At 39.7% G+C, this 22,235-nt stretch overlaps 1 protein-coding gene and 3 long non-coding RNA genes across 21 annotated transcripts in view; 2 read left to right on the top strand and 2 right to left on the bottom strand.

The window, feature by feature from the left end:
* The window catches only part of LOC141376138 (uncharacterized), a 1,062,333-nt gene that overhangs the window by 811,851 nt on the left and 228,247 nt on the right, over positions 1 to 22,235 (bottom strand). The gene's annotated exons all lie outside the window — the stretch shown is intronic.
* The window catches only part of LOC147842379 (uncharacterized), a 463,094-nt gene that overhangs the window by 251,977 nt on the left and 188,882 nt on the right, over positions 1 to 22,235 (bottom strand). The window lies entirely within an intron of this gene.
* LOC147842380 (uncharacterized) overlaps positions 1 to 22,235 on the top strand; it is a 219,867-nt gene that overhangs the window by 14,630 nt on the left and 183,002 nt on the right. The gene's annotated exons all lie outside the window — the stretch shown is intronic.
* On the top strand, positions 7,559 to 12,880 carry LOC147842381 (uncharacterized). Of its 2 annotated transcripts, XR_015499582.1 has the most exons (8): positions 8,205 to 8,271; positions 8,373 to 8,446; positions 8,545 to 8,600; positions 9,001 to 9,060; positions 9,164 to 9,285; positions 10,798 to 10,912; positions 11,628 to 11,737; positions 12,637 to 12,880. It is a non-coding gene; the product is annotated as an uncharacterized LOC147842381 (long non-coding RNA). The 2 variants fall into 2 exon arrangements; XR_015499581.1 differs by lacking the exon at positions 8,373 to 8,446 and having other exon boundaries at positions 7,559 to 8,271.

Genomic DNA, 22,235 nt, shown 5'->3' with positions numbered 1-22,235 from the left:
AATTGTATTCACATCACAGAAAAATAGAATATTGCAATATCAGATTATTTCGATATAGTGCAGCCCTAGTAGGCACCCTCAAATAGTGGACTGAGTCATACTGACAATGGTAGAACAGTTTTACCATCTCTACAGTTTAAAGTGAGCAGCATGTCGAAATGACACAGCCGAACAAACCAAAAGTGTTCATGATGGTTATTTAGCTCTATACATATAATACACACACACACACACAGATGCAGACACACCAATATTCGTTCACATTCTTAACACTCCATTCACATTGGTTCTCATCTCATAAAAATGGGTGTGATATTGTAAAAAAAAAACAAAAAAAAAAACAACTTAAATAGAGCAGATGTTTATAATAGTGCGAAAAAAAGTTTATCTACAAAGGTAAAAGTTCACCTCAGGTTGCTGATCTTACAAGCATTCATCTCAGGCTCACACACACTCCACGAGATGCCCACTTATTTACATGTTGTGATACACTATAAAAGGAGAAGAACATCTACGATTGACAACTTGTATAACGCGGAAACAATATATACACTGTCATACTGGCCAGCCCTATTTTAGATGATGTGAGATCTCCCGAGGGAAAACACACACACGCACTAAGACATACAGTTTTGGCACTGTGCAGCAAAACCCAACTGTGCAGGACTTGACTTTGACAAGTGTTACCCATTAAAGTTAGTTACTATGAAATATCCTACAATTAAACTTAATTAACGCCTTTGGTTTGGGGAGAGGTGTGTTTGGGTTACTCTTTCTGTCAGACTCGAGGTTTCCAAGCAGAACAGCGGTCGGACTGATTCAACGTTTGGCGAGTTTAAAGCACAGAACTCACAGAAGCTCAATTGCTTGCAGGTTTTTTTCTTTCTTAGATGGCCTTTTAGACAGTCTGCTGGCCCTGGGCTTTTAGTTCCTTAAATTATAGTGTGACAGCACATATGACGCTGAGCTTGAAACATCCCACACACTCGCATGCTGAGACACACGCTTGCATATACACTTAAGTTTTACTTGACAGTTAGATCATCTTCGCAGTAGGTGTCAAAGTGCATTCTGCTGTTTGCTACTAAATTATATACAGCCTAAAGAATTTTAAAGCAATTCAGAAAAATTCTGAACTAAATAAGGTTGACAGATGGAAGGATGAATGTATAAATGAATGGTTGGAAAAACAGATGGACAAATGAACTGATGGGTGAACAGACAAACAAGCAAATAGATGGAAAAATAGGTGGATAGACAAACAGACAGACGAATAGATGAATAACTGGAGGATGAATAACTGGACGGTCGGACAGAGAGGTGGATGGGAACAAATTAATATTGGAAACAGAATTATCGGATTGATAGATAGATGGATAGATCAATGGGTAGATAGACTGATACAGAAATAGACAGACAGATGGACAGATGATTACGATGGACAGACAGATGGAAAAAAAAACAGAGGAATATTGGAAAAGAACAAATGAACAAACAGATGGGCGGAAAGATGGATGGGCACAATGATGGATGGATGTACAAGCACATGGATGGGCACAAGGATGGATGGATGAATGGATGGATGGATGGGCAAATGAACAGATGGATGGATGAATGGAGTAAAGCATGGATGGACAGACAGATGGACAGATGAATATGTTGGACATAGATGGAAACAAACAGTGGATTATTGGAAATTAAAAAATGAATGAACAAATGGATGGACAGATGGATGGGTGGATGGACAGGCACATGGATGGGCAGAAGGATGCATGGATGGAAAGATAGATGGATAGTTTGGCACATGGATGGATGGATGGATGGATGGATGGATGGATGGATGGATGGATGGATGGATGGATGGATGGATGGATGGATGGATGGATGGATGGATGGATGGATGGATGGAATAATGGATTGATGGACGGGCACATGAACGAATGGATTGATGGAGTAATGGATGGATGGATGGATGGATGGGCACATGGATGGATGGATGGGCACAAGGATGGATGGATAGATGAATGGAGTAATGCATGGATGGACAGACAAATGGACAAATGAATACGATGGACAGACAGCGAAACAAAGGAATATTGGAAATTAACAAATAAATATACAAATGGCACATGGATGGGCACAAGGATGGATGGATAAATGGATGGATGTTTATGCACATGGATGGATGGATGGATGGATGGACAGGCACATGGACGGATTAATGGATGTAGTAATGGATAAATGGACAAGCACATGGACAGATGGATGGATGGATGGATGGATGGATGGATGGATGGATGTACGGATGGATTCATGGACGAGCACACAAACAGATGAATGGATGGATGGATGAGTGGATGGATAGATGGATGGATGTACGGATGGATTCATGGACGAGCACACAAACAGATGAATGGATGGATGGATGAGTGGATGGATAGATGGATGGATGTATGGATGGATTCATGGACGAGCACACAAACAGATGAATGGATGGATGAGTGGATGGATAGATGGATGGATGGATGGATGGATGGACAGGCACATCGACGGATGGATGGATGGATGGATGGAGTAATGGATGGATAGAGGGGCACATTGACAGAGGGGTAGATGAATGGATGGTTGGATGGATAGATGGGTGGATGGCCACACGAACTGATGGATGATGGATGGATGGATGGATGGATGGATGGATGGATGGATGGGCACATGGATTGATAGAGTAATAGATGAATGGACAGGCACATGGACGGATGGATGGATGGAGTAATGGATGGATGGAAAGGCACATGGGTGGATGAATGGATGGATGGATGGATGGATGGATGGATGGATGGATGGATGGATGGTCGGGCACATAGACAGATGAACAGGCACATGGACGGACGAACAGACGGATGATGGACGGATAGATGAATGGACAGATACATGGATGGAACGATGGATGGACGGGCACATGGATGGCTGTATGGATGGATGGATGGATGGACGGATGGAAGGATGGATGGGCAAATGAATGGATGGGCAGATGGATGGATGGATGGATGGATGGGCAAAAGGTTGGATGGATAGATACAGTGGATGACAAAAGGCTATCAGCTGAATGAACAGACAAACAGATGTATGGATGGAAAATGAATGGATGGATGGGCAAATACAGTAGACTAAATAAGCTAACAGATGAAATAAGCAAAAAGATGCACAGACAGAGATGAATAGAATGATGGATGAAGATACTCTGGTATACAGAGATGGCTAAAAGATGGACAGATGAATGGGCATACAGCAATGTAGATAAAGACAGATCAAGCATTATAGCCAGATCACATGATCTCTAACTATGAGGCAATCACACACAGAGACGCTGTGTGTATAATTGGGAGGTAATGCTCCATACAAACACAGCAATTCACTTTCTCTCATTCACAAGTTAATAACCCACAGCAAATGTGTCTTTCTCTTTCTTCACTATTAGCACCTCTTCTTACAAACACAGTTACAGGACTGAAGCGCCTCCTTTAAAAGCTACTGACCGCATCCTCTCCATTATATCTCAGGGAGAGAAAAAAATGAGCCTGTTAAAGTTAATGAGATAATCTGCTTCACCCCTGTTTTGGGCCATATTTCACCTCCTGATGTGAAGAGCCTCCTCTGACATATATTATGTCTTCTTTAATGAAATCACTGAAGCCTACGTTCACAAAAAGGGTGGAATGACTTTTATTTGTTCTTTTCTGCTTGATGCAGTGCTGCATATTAAAGCAATAAGCCACAAGAGGTGAATTTTCCACAGTTAAGGGATTCCCCTAAACACAACACAGCAAATTTTGAATTTAACAATGATTATTACAATAAACTACTAAACTTGCTGTTCAAAAACTGAAAGCAGAAAATAAGAATATTTTATTTGTTTATTTGTTTGTTTATTTACAGTGTATTTGTTTTTGATAATGTATCATTTTATGCACAAAGATGCATTTAATTGACTAAAATTAACTATAAAGTCATTAACCATGTTACAAGAATAAAGATATGGGGATAAGTAATTTATATTAAATAAATAAATAAATAAATAATCAGTTCCAAATATTTTAAATAGTATAACTGTTTTTTAGGGGTTCAAAGACATATTATAATTATATTATTTTTAAATTATCATTATTTGCCCCAAAACTTTGCAAGCCAGTGTTCTTTCAATTAACAACATCAGGCATAATGGTAGCAGACTTATTTAAAAATAGCCAAGTACTGATGCATTAAGTTTGCTGAAGCGAATAAAGAATTTTAAATGTAAATAAATCATAAACACTGACCTTAATCAAGTTCCTGACTAGAAATCCTCACTGGTAAGAAGGCATTTTCTACATATTATCAGCATCTGTTCTTCTCTTCCACACATTCATCCAGAGGCAAACTATCTAAGCTGGTTTTCATCTCCCCTTGGAGAAATGCATGGTCATTTTGAAGGAGATGATCAAGTGTTGGCTGTAATTTGGCCTGTCTCTCATTTGCTGTCCAAGAAGGGGCTTTCATTATTTTACAGGCGGAATTGGATTTGTCCCCCGATGGTCTTGTGGATAAGCACTGAGCTCATTAACGTGCTTCCAGAATCTTTGGTAAGAAATAAAGCAATCATGGGGTAATTTCACTAACAAACACTCATCATGATCATCTATTGCCAAACTAATAGCTCAACTGAACCAAACAGGAAGAGTGGGTGTATAGTAAACTGTTCTATAAAAAAACTGTTAAACATCTTCCTTTTCAGTTTGTTTTATCTGTGACAGGGTCTATTTAATCAGATTCCAGTGTTTCCTCTAGGACTTTTTTCCAGCTGTGGCGGCAGGTCTTTTACACAGATCTACCATGTACCTATGGCGTTATTTCAATGACAAATTACGCAAGCGCAGCATAAGTCAAAATCACATGTCTGTAATACGAGCATGCAAATCTTGCATGCCGATTTCCTCTGTTTGTGCACAAAACTTCTTCCACACCCCCTCAAATCTATGCTGCAGGTGCAGATTTTCTTGTGCACTCTCAAATAAACGCAGCTGAATCGTGATTTATTGCATTTATGTAGCAAGTATGTCTCCAACATTTATTAGATTTGCTAGGAATATTTCTGAATGTCTTCAATAGACCTACTGTGCGACATAAATGCTTCTTGAAGTAAAGTGAAACTATAAACTCCAACAAAATAAAGTCATTGTATGTAGCCATAGACCTTTATCTATAAAGTATAATTATGGAAACTGTTTTCATCTTAACTGAAAGTTAACGTTACATCACGTTTGCTAGCCTCACGCACCTGTCAGTCAGTCAGCATTTAACCTTAAGGGTTAAACAAATAACACACAGCACAACCACGATTACAGAAAAGTTAGCTCTGTTGTAATTAACTTTCTAACATCTTTTAATACGCTTTGCTGCAATTATAACCAACGATTTTAAAATATAATTATAAAAAAAACTGCAGCAACTGAATGTTTAGATTGAGAAGCTGTAATGTAGCCGTGGCAGGATGAATTTTGATGTGGCGCCCCGCCATGGAAGAATGAATGTAGCGAAAACCATGGATTCTATTTCTCCAAATGTCAGGTGCAGAACTAATGACTTTAATTCAAAGCTACAAAATCTATTTTAACACCAATGGTTGCATTGTGTGCTCCCAGAACTTGGGACAGACAAAAACTAACTAACTAACTAACTAACTAACTAACTAACTAACTAACTAACTAAATCAAATAAATAAAGTAGTATCTCTTTCACTTTTATTTAGCATTTTCTTTCTTTATACATTGAACTTAATAAGCCAGGATTAATTTTGATCTGTTGGACCAAATAGTTTGTTTTAAACAAAACAAAGAAAAAAATAAAAAATAAAAAATCATTACCAATTTACCAAATTTTTTGGTGTGAAAAGTAGCAAGCTAAGATGTATTGTTGACACTTTGCAATTTTGAGGCAACTGAAATAGGCCACACCATTGACCAACTAAAACCTGGTCTAAATTTAATGGCGCAAGTGTTTTTAAATTTTATTTAAAGACAGCCTCAGTGATAGGCAGGTTAAAGTGCACATGTACATTGCTAATTACACACACACGGATGCACAGTAGCATACAAATATCTTTAAATATATAAAAAAAAAAATAATAATATATATATATATATATATATATATATATATATATATATATATATATATATTACAATTTAGTTCTTATAATATATATATATATATATATATATATATATATATATATATATATATATATATATATATATATATATATATATATATATATATATATATATATATATATTTTTTTTTTTTTTTTTTTTTTACATACATAAAAAAGCCACCATATCATCCAATGCCTTTTTCACCTCATGGAGCTTTGATGGATTCTGGCTTATTCCTTAGACAGACTATTTATGCATTTTTACCTCATGCACAAGCAGATCTGTTTCCTAGCTAATGAAGATTAAAAACATTGCATTTTCCACTTATAAATGTCACCATCTATATATCAAAACAGCTGTGGCCTCAACTTGCTCTTAAAAGGAAAGGCTCTAATTGGTTTAGAACATGCGCTGACCAACCCTTTTTTCATTCTTAAAAATAGCAAAAGTGGATTCAGACACACACTAAGTCCACCTGCACCATGTGCTTTAGACCATATGTTTAGATCATTAAAATTGACCCCATAAAGATTTACAGCCACTTGAGAGTGAGTTAACAGTGACTACACTGTAAACGATTTCTGTTGTTTTCACAGTATTATACTGCATTTCTCAACAGTTTTTTACTGTATAAGCTGTGCACAGTGTGTTACTGTATATATTGTTGTTTTCACAGTATAATAATGTATTTTCAACTTTTCTATACTGTGAACATGGTTAACAGTATGTTACTGTAGATTTTACAATGCATTTTGGGGAAAAATCAGTTACTGTGCATCTAAATACAGTACTGCAAATGACCAAGAACAACTCCACACACACTATATATTATGATTATTATGTTTACTTATTTTTAGACAAATTATTTTGTGAAGTAAATAACCTAACCAGTTTCTTCAGACTGTTCAGTGCATTAAACTGTCCCCTGGTTTTCCATTTTTGGGTGCACTGCACCTTCATTTTATAAGGTAACATGGAAATATGAAATAATATTTAATAAACATAACTTTGTGCTAAACCAAAACGTAAATTGGAACAAAAATAATTGATTCACGTAACCAAGGGCTGTTAAACACAAAATGATTTCAAAGTCAGCTTAAATGTCAGAGTGACCAACCTGCTTTAGACGGATTCAAGAATATTGGGCACCCATATGGGCCACCGTAGAGGTCAATATCTCCGCATTTTCAAAACAACATTTTAAAATACGCACTATCTTAATAAATAAACCACAGAATTGAGTTTAAAACAACAACATTCTCGCATGAAAAACGGTTAAAACTTTATTTCATAACACATTTATTATCTAGTCATCGAAGACAGGGGCATGTCTCAATAATGTCTAGGCCGATTAAAGCATGAGGTTTGCCGGATACATGAGTGATGGAGCGCCGTCAACCCCTGGAGGTCAGAATCTCCCCTATCGGCAAAGCACACTTAAAAGTAGTCATGATATCTATAAACAAACCACAGATTTGAGTTTGGAAGAACTATATTCTCGCATGAAAACCCGTTAAAACTTCATTTCGTGACATATTAAACGCAATATTTATGATATGATCTGGCTTTTCTCATTCGCCATTATATTTGCTTGTTGGTGTGAAATGAACTCTGGGAGAAAAAAAATATTAATTCTCAAAACACTTCAAGCGAACCTTATTCGTATTGTTAAAGTCAGATACATGTAATATTTTCGCTGGTAAAGTGAAAAAAACAACAACAATATTACTATTTTATCAATATCACGTTTGCACTGGTTCGGTTCAGCACTCAAACGAGACCGAATTCGGATTGAACCGTTTGCTCGGGAATTATTTTATCACACGTGTTCACAAGCACATTCAGCAATATGTGTATAAATGTATGTGGCCGAGCAGTATAACGAAATAGTAATAATTTATTGTTGTGTCTTAGAATAATTTACAAAAAGGAATCGGTTTTAGGCGGATTCGACTCTTTACTGTTCTAAGGAGCCGATTCATAGAACCGAGCCGACTCGATTCGACCTTCACCAGGCAAGCAACGGCTCTTCTAATTTGAAATCCACCTGTCGCCTTTTCCTCCAGTGAATTCATCCTCGGTAAGTGTTTACAAGTCAAATTCTGTTCGTTAAAGGGTTGTTTTGTGTATATTTCCGTGTAGTGTGTGTGTAATTTAAAATAATTAACCAAGTTACTTCAGTTGTAGGTTCTTATGTCACGTTATTCGACGCCAGACCGTGTTTGTAGTGTTTGCGAGGTATTAGATAACGTTAAGTGAGTTTATCTTAAGTGAGTTTTTGACCATAGTAACGTTACCTGAAAAAAAAAAATTTTACTTGGGGTTAACTACATTAATGAATTCTGTATTTCAGCACAACACTGAGATGAAGGCAAAGTCACCATGAAAAGTTAAACGTTTAACGTTAAGGTAAGCTCTGGTCTTCATGTGGTCATTTTGACTAAGTCATCATTATGGTTAAATTTGTAAACTGTAGGTTAACTTACTTATTCAAACTAAACTCACAATGAAACAAGTCTAAACTGTTTTATTAAATTGAGCTGATAATAAAATTCAGTTGATGTCTTTTAAGCTAACGTTAATATTAACATAATTCATATTAATTGTCTATTTCTCACTGGTTAATGAGCTTATTGTATAACGTTAGTGTGTCATTAATTGTACATTTTATTTTTGGTGTTCAGGTGTAGGGAATGATTTGTATACAAATTTATTTGAACCCCATACAGATTGGTATGGTTGTACCATAGATTTAGATTATTAAATGTTAAGTCTTATTTTACTCTTATCATATTTATCTTTTTTGCAGCTACAGCAATTGATGTTGAAAAACTGATGCTACCAATCTCTCCTCACTTGATTATTCAAGGTAATGTTGATGTCTTCCTCATTTTGATTAGATTATAAAATGTCAAGTTGTTCACAGATTTGTTGTGAGGAGTTTCATGTACAACCTCTTTTTCTTCTTCCAGTAGCGACGCAGTGGCACAGTAGGTAGTGCTGTCGCCTCACAGCAAGAAGGTTGCTGGTTCAAGCCTCGACTGGGTCAGTTGGCTGAATACAATGGCATAATGATTCTGCTTGCTCACAGGAGGTACTTGATTTAGGCCCCGTTTACACTAGTGCGTTTTAGTTTTAAAACGGCGTTTTAGAATGAAAACGATCCGCGTCCACACTCGCGTTTTACCCAGCGTTTCTGAACAGCTCTCCGTCCACACCAAAATGCTGAAAACGCACATCACGTGACCACACACACACTCTCAGGCAAGCGCTGTAGCCAATCTACCCAGATGAGAGCTGTGCTAGTCGGACTTCTCATCAAGCATCTCCCGCTGGATCTAACCTCACTATATTTATTAAACGGAATATTTCTTTCATCTTGTTGTCTTTATTTAACGACATATTCATTGGACATTGGAATCTATTACTTGTTCTCAGGTAACGTGTTTTGGCTGAGCGCAAAGATAAGTTAATGATTAATGTAAGCACGTACATTCTGTATATTGACTGATCGCTTGCCTTTATTACCTATAATGTATAAACTTATTGTATGTTATACTTTTATAATGGCCATTATCAATTAAAACTGATACTCAGCAAAAGAGAGGCTGTGTTTCGTATTTTCACTGAAATTGAAAGGAGGCAGTTGTTATCGGCTCCGTTTTGTTATAAATATCCACACAGTGAAGATGACGCTCATCTTATGCAGCACGACGCCTCAACATGTCTGCTGTCTGTTTAGTTGTTAATATTAAAATGAAAATAGGCAGTTCCTTATATCATGTTTACATTTTATAGTTGAGAAAGTAAAACAACGTAGCCAGGGTGATGTGAATGAAGTTATAAAGTACACTGTTCCCTTTGAAGATTTACCCGTGTCCTCGGTATAGTCTGCTTTCCATATCAAACTGAGAAGAAGAGACTGCAGCCATGATCAAACTTGCGAAGTTTTAACTTACACGGAGAAGATGCAGGACTGAACTGTGCGTGTTAGGCTACTTAATATTCAGGAAAAGCCCCAATCAGAGAGGTGAATGTCTGCAGCCCCGCCTCCGTTTTCAAATGTCTCCGTTTTCCATCATCCACACTGAGACGGAGCAGCTGCGTTTCAGAATGAAAACGGCCTCTCCAGCGTTTTCGAAACGCTCCGTTTTCGGCGCTCGAGAACTCCGGCGTAGTGTGGACGGATGGCGTAACCGTAGCAAAACTTATGCGTTTTCAAACTAAAACGCATTAGTGTAAACGGGGCCTTAGTTTTCCTCAAGCGATACATCAGTTTTTATGAGTAATGCGTGACACTTGAATTGAAGGGACAGTTCACCTAAAAATGAAAATAATGGTTTCAAAATAGTTAAAAATAGATTTTTTTTGTTGCATTTAACACAAACTCATATATTTTTTTTAAAGAAATTTGGTTCAAATATGGATGTCAATAGTTACTGGTTTCTAACATTCTTCAAAATATCTGCTTTAGTGTTCAACAGAAATTCAAACTGGTTTAAAACACATGGAGTAATGGTGGCAGAAAAGTAAACTATCCTTTTAAATATTTTATTCTGAGACTTATCTTATATGTGTCTTGTCTTTTGCCATATTGTCTTTCTAGCTCAGATTGTGATGAACCTGGAATGCGACACCAGTTACTCTTAAGTCAAGAACCAAATAAAGCACAGATGTGGAGGGATCTGCAACTAAACTAACTGGAGGAAAGGAATCTTTAGGTAAAAACACCTGCCTTATTTAGATCTGAAGTATTTTATTTGGCATAGAGTATTATTTTTTTATTCTTATTCTAATTTTATGTAATGTATATACTGAATATAAGTCATTTAAATTTCACAAATGATTGAATATAAAATATCATCTAGATGTCTTATTTTTCATTGTCTTAAACAGGGGTGCTCAACCCTGTTCCTGGAGATCGACCTTTCTGCAGAGTTTAGCTCCAACCCTGATCAAACGCAACTAAACAAACTAAATAGTATCTGAAGGAGCACTTGGTAAATAAAGACAGGTGTTCTTGATCAAGGTTGCAGGTGAGCTCTGCGGAAAGGTAAATCTCCAGGAACAGGGTTGAGCACCCCTGATCTAAATGCTCAAAAATGCTGAAATAGATTCATAAGGATTAATGCTTAAAGTAAATGTTTACTTCTCTCTGTAGACCAAACATGCTTAGTATCTCTCACATTTTAATAAATTATTCATTTTGGTTACTTTTACACACACACACACACACATATATATATATATATATATATATATATATATATATATATATATATATATATATATATATATATATATATATATATATATATATATATGGGTAAGCAAGTATTTAATAAATAAAATTATTTAACCAAATGACTCTATTAACCTAGCTGCTGGGAAAAAAACATGTAAAATAACAGATTTGTTTTTTCTTTTTTTTTACAGTGTGGGTGAACATACTACCTGGATGTCCAACAAAGACTGCACAAGAGCTCATTTGATGGCACATTCTGTCCTGTCTACATCTCTGACAACCTGAAAGTGCTTCGACATCAGTGAGTAATAAATCTTCATATTATCATGCATTCAGGATTTCTGTAAGCCTATCTTTAATTTAAGTTTGTAATCAGCAGTGACTGTTTTAAAAAATGTGGTATTTAAATTATTCTTAACGTTTTACTGATGCTGTGCACAGTAACGTCATGATGATTTAATTTGAGGAAATGTCACTGGTGAGGTGTAATAATATTTATTTGTTTCACTGACATGCCATCACTGCATATTGAAATACAGTAAAACGAATTGACTGCAAAATATTATCACAAACATTTCTAGTAGTAGACTGCTTGACTACTCTTCAGTTCTCTGCTCAACTTTAACACATTTGTTCGTGTTGCTGAGCCTTTCAGCAGATTTTGCCAAAAATGAATGCTTAGTGATTACTTTGTTTTATGCGAACCAAATGTCAGTAACTCATCATTAGCATTATTTTTTTAGTTAGAAGTAGATTTTCACATGTTAAAAGCTTAAAAGTACTTAATTAACATTAGTCACGTTAAATTAGATTATTTTATGTATTTATTTATTTTTAATATGTAGCCTCTTAAGGTCAGAATTAACTGTTCACCCTTCTTAAATTCGTGGAAGCTCTAGGGTGGTCATGGAATCAGATATTCAAGCTATACAGAGTCAGACATTAAGTTAAGATGAGACTTTATTTTTTACATACCTGTGTGGACACTTGGCTAGTGTTGACTTGACTGATCTTTTCCCCATTACTGTTAGTGTAATGGTAAATAGACAACAATCTGTATTTTGCCAACAAAAACGACAAAAAAACAGTGTTTTATTTATATAAAACAGCAGTGCGGTGTTTGGTTTCTGAATGAATGAAATAATTTGAGGCATGATTAGTTTTTACTCCAGTGATTGATTTTGCTTGTCATTTTTGTAGGATCATCAGAAGTGCTGCTGCCCTTTTTCACTGTCCCTTTTCTACAACATCATTTGGCCTTCATCATTTCGTGTCTTGTAGCAGTATTTTCACCTGTTTTTAAAATTGTAATACTTTTTGATGCATTAATTGTTGACTGGTTTTAATGATAAATTTTTCATTAGTGTTCTGTTGCTGTGTTATATTGAATAATTGCTACTGTTTCAGTATGGTTTACACAATAAACTTTTATTGTGAAGTTAAAGTTTCAGTTTCTTTATTTTTCTTGCATTTCTTGAACAGTTAAAATAACATTTTTGCAATTTTTAAACATTTTTATGCTCATTATAAAGTAGCACTATTAAATACAATAAAGTAACATTTAATAACTGTAAAATACTTTACAGTAATAATGAAAGTAACGTTAAAATACCGTAGTTCTGCATGGTAAAAATGTACAGTAAAATACTGTTTTCAGTTTTGCAGTATGTGTATCAGTACTGTAATTGGTGTTACAGTAAAAAAATAAAACAGTAAAATGATGTAATACATTTTACAGTAAATGTAATACTAAAGTAATTAGTATTACAGTAATGTTACTGTTTTATGAAATACAGCAGCTACTGGATAATTGTTGAAAGTAACTTACTGTTAATTTAACAGGAAATCGTTTACAGTGTACATATTCATTTTGGGGTAAACTATCCCTTTAAATAAGTACAGTACAGTAGATATGTGCCAGACGAATTGCCACAATCATTTAATTCAAATAATGCACAATGACCAGTTTGTATGTTTGTTATTTATAACAGCTTAACAGATTTCGTAGCCGATATTATTTCCCTTTCTTAAGACACAATTCTCCGTACAAGAATTTGGCAGCAGTGTGACAAGCAGACAGTCAGAGGGTGGAGGTCCATCAGTTACACACAACAGTTGCAAGTTTTTAATCTCCCATTGAGAATCCAGCAGGCCTGAACAGAGTGAAGGATTACCCAGTCAAACACAGACTCAGAGGGAGGAGAGAGGGATTACAGGAAAACACACTCAGCACATGGGATTTTCCCCTTTCACCTTTGACCCAACACAACCTCAACTTGGACTTGTCATTCTCTTATATAAACTTGTTAGGGTTGGCAACTCATTTACTGTATGTAAAGACACATAATTTGAATGTACTTCCGGATTTTTTTAATGTATTTCCAAAATCCTGATTTAAAATTAATCTATAAGAGATAGCAACTTTCTGGCAATCTAATATGAACATTACTTTTTTTCGCTCTATAAAACTATTTTAAATACACAATAATGTTTAAAAATAAATCTTTGTAATAATTTCTTACACAAATCGTTTGTTTCACTTCATAAAACCACATTGTATTGGCAGAAGTGCCAGAGATTTGATCTGTTTTGACCACGTTTACCGGAGGATTGGCAGATCCGCTTGCTCTGATGAGCCTTAACGCTACGTAGATCACACAGTGCATCAGTGTTTTCATATGAAAGTGTAAACATGTTTTTCAGACTAAAAGAGAAAGCTGTGCTGATACAGAACCAGAGATTGTTCCCTTTTTACACTCTCTTTCAATCTACTTTTTTAAACATATTTTTAATAATTTGCTTATTATTAAATCATGTAATATAATTCTTTAATTTGTTTTGTTTATTTTTGATGTGGAATTTGCTTTAAATTTGAACTGTGGCTGCACAGGCAAAGTTTTAGTTTGTTTATATTAGAGTCGGCCCCACTTTATATCAATTGGCCTTAACTAATATGTACTTACACAGAAATTATTAGTTTGTTACAATGTACTTGTTGTGTAAATACATGTATTTATTGTGTACTTCTGCTTGATTAAATACCTGTATGTAATTTACATCTGTAATTAACTTCTGTAGTTACATTTGTAAATACACTGTTGACCATCTCTTACACCTTAACCCACCCTTAAACCTACCCATACCAGCAAACCTGTCCATAACCCAACCCCTATCCCAACTCAAGAGCACCACAAGTGTTCTCAAATACATTATGAACACAGTAAGTACATTGTATTTATTTTTTGACGCAAGTACATAGTAGTTAAGGACAATTAACATAAAGTGGGACCAAAGAGTCTTCTTTAGTGTTCATTATTTACTTTTATTTGGATATTGTTTTAAAATTCCAACTTAGTTATTGCAGGAAATATTTTATTTTGTTAAAAAAGCGCAGGATTTTAGAAAAAAATGAAAGAGCTCTTGTTCACACTAAATTTCCATGACTAAATCATGATTTGTGAGATTAGTATTGTGAATTGTATTGAATCGTGAGTCAGGTTAATCGTTACATTCCTAATGCCTAATGTATTATTCACAAAAAAAACATTTATATAATGAAGGCTACTTAAGTCAATTACGTCAGAAAGCTTATGATTATAAATAAATGAACAGTGGATTGACACACAAACAAACAAATGAATGCACATCATGAAATACCAGAAATTTCACACACTGAAAACCCACTCTAAAATTGAAAGAAACACAACATTTGCCTGGTTTTCCCTGATTATTTCTGACCACATTAGCCATTCTACCCTCTACTATCTAACAGGCCAAAGGAGGAAACCAGAGCCTGATTTGTTAATCTTATTTTTGTGTTCCCGTATGTCCTTTCTCTCTCTCCGTCTCTGCTCTTAAGAGGTCAGTAAACAATCACTAATGTTCAGTCTGATTGCTCTCTGTGCTGTTCTGTTTCCCCTTTAAGAGCCGGTCATTACACTTTAACCCTGACTAATCAAGCGTGTTTTCTCTAGGCTACAGTGTGTGACTTGCTTCAGGAGCAAGTGTGGAGTGTGTAATATGTATTGCGTCAAAGGAGAAGATGGGAAAAGACAGTGAGTGAGAGGAGAAATGCTGAAATGATTTTTGGCACGCTCTGTCGACCCTCTGTGAGACTCACCGGGCTCCCGTGTGCCTTCTAGACATCCGCAGGTCTGTGCTTGTGCAAATCCATAAATCCTCCTATATTGAAAGATTGTTATCCAGGCAAGAACAGCGTGTAAAAATGAGCGGCATGTCAGGTGTGACCCAGAGCAGCACACAGCTGAACAGCAATCTGTAATGTCGTCAGTGCTGCTGAATGCTATCAGACTGCAGGCACTGTTTGCATCTGTCGAAGCTCAGACACATATAACATCACAGGCAAAAACAACACTTTATCATGCTCAGAATTATTCATTCCAAAGGGAAATGTGGTCATATTGTAGGCATGCGACGATGTATTACTTCAATATAGGGCTTTGTACGCACAAGTTGTGAGAGTGTAGCTGCTGTGTAAATGTGTGTCAAGCACAGGAAGGGTCCAAACTTAACATTTATTTAAAAACTCAGCCATTAGTCCCTTTATTAATCAAGGGTCGCCACAGCGGAATGAACCGCCAACTTACTCAGCATATGTTTTACGCAGCAGATACCCTTCTAGCTGCAACCCATCAATGGTAAACACCCATACACTCTCATTCACATACATACACTACAGACAATTTAGCTTAACCAATTCACCTATACTGCATGTCTTTAGACTTGTGAGGGGAAACCAGAGCACCTGAAGAAAACCCACGCGAACGTGGAGAACATGCAAACTCTACAAAGAAATGCCAATTGACCCAGCTGAGGTTCAAACTAGAAAGCTTCTTGCTATGAGGTGACAGCGCCACCCCATTTAGAACTATATAATTATATTTATGCCCAAAAATATTATATGCACAATTAGTTCCTCTAATTTTTTGATATCCCCTATGAAACTTATTGCAATGTGCCTGCATGCATTCTATAGAGGTTTTATATGTTGTGGTAAGCGGTTAGTAAATCAAATTCTGTGTCTTAAAACATCAACAAAAAATACAGTCTGGTCGATAACGATATTTATAATGATTTTTGTCTTAAGTGATGATGCAGTGGAAAAATAATGAATATTGTGTGACTCCCATGAGAATGGGCGACTGTATCCATACATCTCTGCAATGACTCAAATAACTTATTAATAAAGTCATCTGGAAAGACAAAGTAAGCTTTCTCACAGGTCTCCCAGAGTTCATTAAGATTCTTTGGATTCATCCTCAGTGCCTCCTACTTAATCTTATCCCAGACATGCTCAATAATGTTCATGTCTGCTGACTGGGCTGGCCAATCCTAGAGCACCTTGACCTTTTTTGCTTTCAGGAACTTTGATGTCAAGGTTAAAGTATTAGAAGAAGTGCTATCCTGCTGAAGAATTTGCCCTCTCCTGTGGTTTGTAATGTAATGGGCAGCACTAATGTCTTGATACCTCAGGCTGTTGTTGCCATCCGCTCTGCAGATCTCTCACACGCCCCATACTGAATGTAACCCAAACCATGATTTTTCCTTCATCAAAATTGACTGATTTCTGTGAGAATCTTGGGTCTATGCGGGTTCCAATAGGTCTTTTGCAGTATTTGTGATGACTGGGATGCAGTTCAACAGATGATTCATAATAAAAATCTACCTTCTGCCACTTTTCCAAATGATCAACTAGAAGTCAAGTTATTATTTGTTGCACTTACATCTGGGATCGACGACAAAAAAGTTTGTCAGGTAGTTTACATAATCAGAATCTTTTAAATCTTTTAATTCGATTTTAAGGAAATGGCTTTACAGCATAGGTCTCGAACTCGATTCCTGGAGGGCCACAACTCTGCGCAGTTTTGCTCCAACCCTGATCAAACACAGCTGATCCAACTAATGAAGGTGTTCATGACTCCTTTAAACACCTTTATAAGTTGGATCAGCTGTGTTTGATTAGGTTTGGAGGAAAAACTGTGCAGAGCTGCGGCCGTCCAGGAATGGAGTTTGAGACGCATGGTTTACAGTGTGAAAGAACCTTTCTGATGCACAAAAGCATTGAATTTCAAGCAAGAATGCTTAAGTTTGCAACCAAATGTAAAAGCTATTAAATCTTTATATGTAACTAAAACCCTAAATTAAATCTGCTCATCATATAAAGTGGTCAGAAGAACAGGAACAAAGACAAGGTTAAATGAATAACAACATTACAACTAGCCCTACAAAATAAAACCAGCTCACAACAAATATGCCAACAATACATTTACGAACATGAATCCGTCCAAGAAATATGCATTAACCAATAAAAAAGCCAGATTCTCATTTAACAACGAGCCATTTATCAGATATCACATATTTTTCAAGAATGTCATTGTGGAGAGGTAAGCGTGATCGAACACCCAATCAGGGGGGAGAGCATGCGAGGAGCCCGGCGGCTAATCAGCGGGTCAATCAGAAATGATAAATAACACCTGTCTTTCTAGTGATTGGGCCGGAGAGACTCCCTTCTTAAGGAGAACGGGAGGAGCAGTCGGGAGGAGAGAGAGAACACACACACACACAGACCCCGTTACCTGTGTGGTGGCATTTAATAATAAATAAAATATTTGCTTACCTGAATCGCCGACCCTGTCTTCTTCTTCCCTCAACAACGAACATTATTACAGTGGTGCCGAAACCCGGGGAGAAGAAGAAACTTCGCTGCCAGAATGTCTACTCCGTCTAATAATCCATGTGCGGAAGTCATCCAGGCGCTCACGGTCCTCCACCAACAACAACATCATGCGCTGGTGGAGCTGAGGGAAAATCTGGATCGACGCTTCCAAGTCCTCGTAGAGGCCCAGCGGGAGGACCGCGAGCTAATCCGGAGTCTGCTGAACCAGGAGATCCGGCCCGCTCCGACATCTGCCGCCCACCCTCCCATCTCGCTACAGAAGATGGCACCGGAGGACGATCCGGAAGTGTTTTTGGACCTCTTCGAGAGGTTAGCGGAGGCGTGTGGCTGGCCGCGGGCCGAGTGGCCGGTACGAGTCATCCCGCTGCTGTCGGGAGAAGCACAGATCGCCGCACAGCAGCTACCGGCTCGGAATCTCCTGGTGTACGCTCACCTAAAGCGAGCCATTATCCAGCGGGCCGGCCGCAACCCGGAAGAGCAACGCCAGCGCTTTCGCTCCATGGAGCTGGAGGAAAACGGCCGGCCCTTTGTGTTCGCTCAGCAGCTCCGTGACGCCTGCCGCAGATGGCTTGTGCAGGATGGCCGAACTACAGCCCAGCTGATGGATGCCGTGGTGCTGGAGCAGTTCATCGCCCGCCTCCCCTCCCGAACATCGGAGTGGGTCCAGTGCCACCGGCCGAACGATCTGGAAATGGCCATCCAGCTGGCGGAGGATCACCTGGTGGCGAGGTCCAGGGTCGGCGAGATAACCTCTCTCTCTTCTCCCCCTCTTTCTCTGTCTCTCTCTCTCTCTCGTCCTGTTCCCAGGCCCAGAGTGCGGAGACCGCCCACACCAGCACCCAGACAGCAGTGCGCAAAGGCGGGTCCGCAGCCGGTCTCGCTGAAGGGGTGCGCCTATCAGGACGGAGGGGCGGAGTTTCGACCCCTGGCTGCTTCTAAAACAGCGTCAGGTCTCTCTCCGGTTCAATCGGTTGGTCCTGCTGGCCCCGGGGGTATAGTGGGAAGGTCTGGGCCGATGCATTGGCGCCGCGGGCGCGAGGATAGCGCACTAAAAAGTTGCTCCACAAAGGAGGTGAGTGCGTTGATCCGCGTACCCGCCGCGCCAGTCATCGCCCCCGGTCGCGACGGGCTATACCGGATACCTGTGAGTATAAAAGGGGGTACATATCAAGCTTTGGTGGATTCGGGGTGTAACCAGACTTCCATCCACCAAAGCCTGCTTCAAGACCCGGCATTGGATATGAGCCGCACGGTAAGGGTAAGGTGTGTGCACGGGGATATAATTCACTACCCGCTGACGGCAATAGACATTCAATTTCGGGGGAAAAAAACATAGAGTAGAGGTAGCAGTTAACCCGCACCTCAAACACCCGCTAATTCTGGGAACTAATTGGCCTGGATTTAATAGATTATTGGGAGTCTTATGTGCGGGTGCTTCTTGGAAAAAGAAATCGCCGGATAGGGGACGTGTCGCTCAGCTGGGGGAATCCCAGGCGGTGACGTCACGCGCTGACTCAGGGGAAGGGCTGGGAATTTCCCGGTGTAAAGACTTTCCCCTGGAGCAGTCGCGTGATGACACGCTAAAACATGCACTCGAAAGAGTGCAGGTTATTGATGGGAAAATCCTCCAGCCTGATAGACCCCTCTCCTATCCGTATTTTGCGGTTATTAATGATAGGGTGTATCGAGTGACCCAAGACGCTCAGACAAAAGAAGATACAACCCAGTTATTAGTACCAAAGAGCCGCCGGGAAATGCTTTTTCAGGCGGCTCATTCTAATCCTATGGCCGGACATTTAGGTCAGGCGGCCACACTAAATCGCCTCATGACCCGATTCTTTTGGCCGGGCATTCACGGTGACGTCAGCAGATGGTGCGCGGCGTGCAGTGAATGTCAGCTGGTAAATCCGCCGGCCACCCCAAAAGCGCCGTTGCGCCCTTTACCAATTATGGAGATCCCCTTCGAGAGAATTGGTATGGATCTCATCGGGCCATTAGAGCGATCCGCACGCGGGCATCGGTTTGCATTAGTTCTGGTGGATTATGCAACCCGCTACCCGGAAGCAGTCGCGCTCCGTAACATCTCAGCAAAGAGCGTTGCGGAGGCGCTGTTTCGCCTCATCTCCCGTGTGGGAATCCCCAAGGAGATTCTCACTGATCAAGGCACCGCGTTCATGTCACGCACTATGCGCGAGCTTTACGGATTATTGGGCATTAAATCTATTCGCACCAGCGTCTATCACCCACAAACAGACGGGCTGGTGGAAAGATTTAATCGCACGCTTAAATCAATGATCCGTAAATTCGTTCACGAGGACGCGAAAAATTGGGATAAGTGGTTGGAGCCCTTATTATTCGCTGTGCGGGAGGTTTCCCAAGCCTCCACGGGGTTTTCCCCCTTCGAGCTTCTCTACGGCAGACAGCCCAGAGGGGTTTTGGATGTTGTTAGAGAGGCTTGGGAGGACGAGCCTTCTAATAGTAAGAATGAAATTCAATATATCCTGGACCTTAGAGCAAAACTCCACACACTGGGGCGGCTCTCTACAGAGAATTTGCTTAAGGCTCAGGATGACCAACGCCGGCGATATGATAAGGGCACTAAACTCCGTAAATTTTCACAGGGAGATAAAGTACTTGTACTGCTACCCACTTCCAGCTCTAAATTACTCGCCAAGTGGCAAGGGCCGTTTGTGGTCACACGGCGAGTCAGTGATCTCGATTACGAGGTGGTTCGTTCGGACAGGGCTGACTCGCGTCAGATTTATCACATTAATCTGCTTAAGCAGTGGAGGGAGCCGGAGGACGTGGCGCTGGCTACGCTTGTTACTAACGAGGATGACCTGGGGCCGGAGAGCTCCGGCCGTGAACGGCCGAGCGCTCTGGTCACCGGGGGCGATCATCTCTCAGCGAGCCAGCTCCTCGACATCCGGCACCTCCAACGTGAATACTCTGACGTGTTTTCGCCCCTGCCCGGTCGTACTAACCTAATTCAGCACCATATCGAGACCGAACCGGGCGTGGTCGTTAGGACCCGGCCGTATCGCCTACCTGAACACAAGAAAAAAGTGATTCAGGAAGAATTGAGTAATATGTTGAAAATGGGAGTAGTGGAAGAATCCCACAGCGACTGGGCCAGCCCGATTGTCTTGGTGCCTAAGACGGACGGCTCGGTCCGGTTCTGTGTGGATTACCGCAAGGTGAATGCTGTGTCAAAATTTGACGCTTATCCAATGCCGCGTATTGACGAGTTGCTCGACCGGTTAGGTGCTGCTCGATATTACTCGACATTGGATTTAACGAAGGGCTATTGGCAGATCCCCTTATCTCCAATATCCCGCGAAAAAACAGCCTTCACTACGCCGTTTGGATTGCACCAATTTGTGACGCTTCCGTTCGGGCTGTTCGGGGCACCGGCGACGTTTCAGCGCCTGATGGACAAAATACTCGGCCCTCACACAGCATATGCCGCTGCTTATCTAGATGATATCATCATTTACAGTAATGACTGGCAGCGGCATATGCAACATTTGAGGGCGGTATTGTCGGCGCTGAGACGGGCCGGGCTCACGGCCAACCCACGGAAGTGCGCAATTGGGCGAGTGGAGGTAAGGTATCTGGGTTTCCACTTAGGTCACGGGCAGGTGCAGCCCCAAATTGATAAGACTGCAGCCATTGCAACCTGTCCGAGACCTAAGACCAAAAAGGAGGTGAGACAGTTTTTGGGGCTGGCAGGTTATTATAGGCGTTTTGTCCCTAATTATTCGGCCCTTGTCAGCTCATTGACTGATCTCACTAAAAAGGAGGGACCGGATACCGTCCAATGGTCGGAGCAGTGCCAACAGGCCTTCTCAAAGGTAAAATCTATACTTTGCGGGGGGCCGCTATTGCACGCTCCTGACTTTGCTCTCCCCTTTGTTTTACAGACGGACGCATCCGATCGGGGACTGGGGGCGGTTCTCTCGCAGGAGGTGGCGGGAGTGGAACGGCCGGTGCTGTACATTAGCCGCAAACTCAGCAAGAGTGAGGCTAAGTACAGCACCATAGAGAAGGAGTGCCTGGCGATCAGGTGGGCCGTTCTCACTCTCCGCTATTACCTCCTGGG

Source organism: Danio rerio, chromosome 9 (assembly GCF_052040795.2).
Source record: "Danio rerio strain M-AB ecotype USA chromosome 9, GRCz13ab, whole genome shotgun sequence".
Lineage (NCBI taxonomy): Eukaryota > Metazoa > Chordata > Actinopteri > Cypriniformes > Danionidae > Danio > Danio rerio.
Note: the sequence above shows the minus strand (reverse complement) of the source record. Positions and strands in the feature narration are given on the sequence as shown.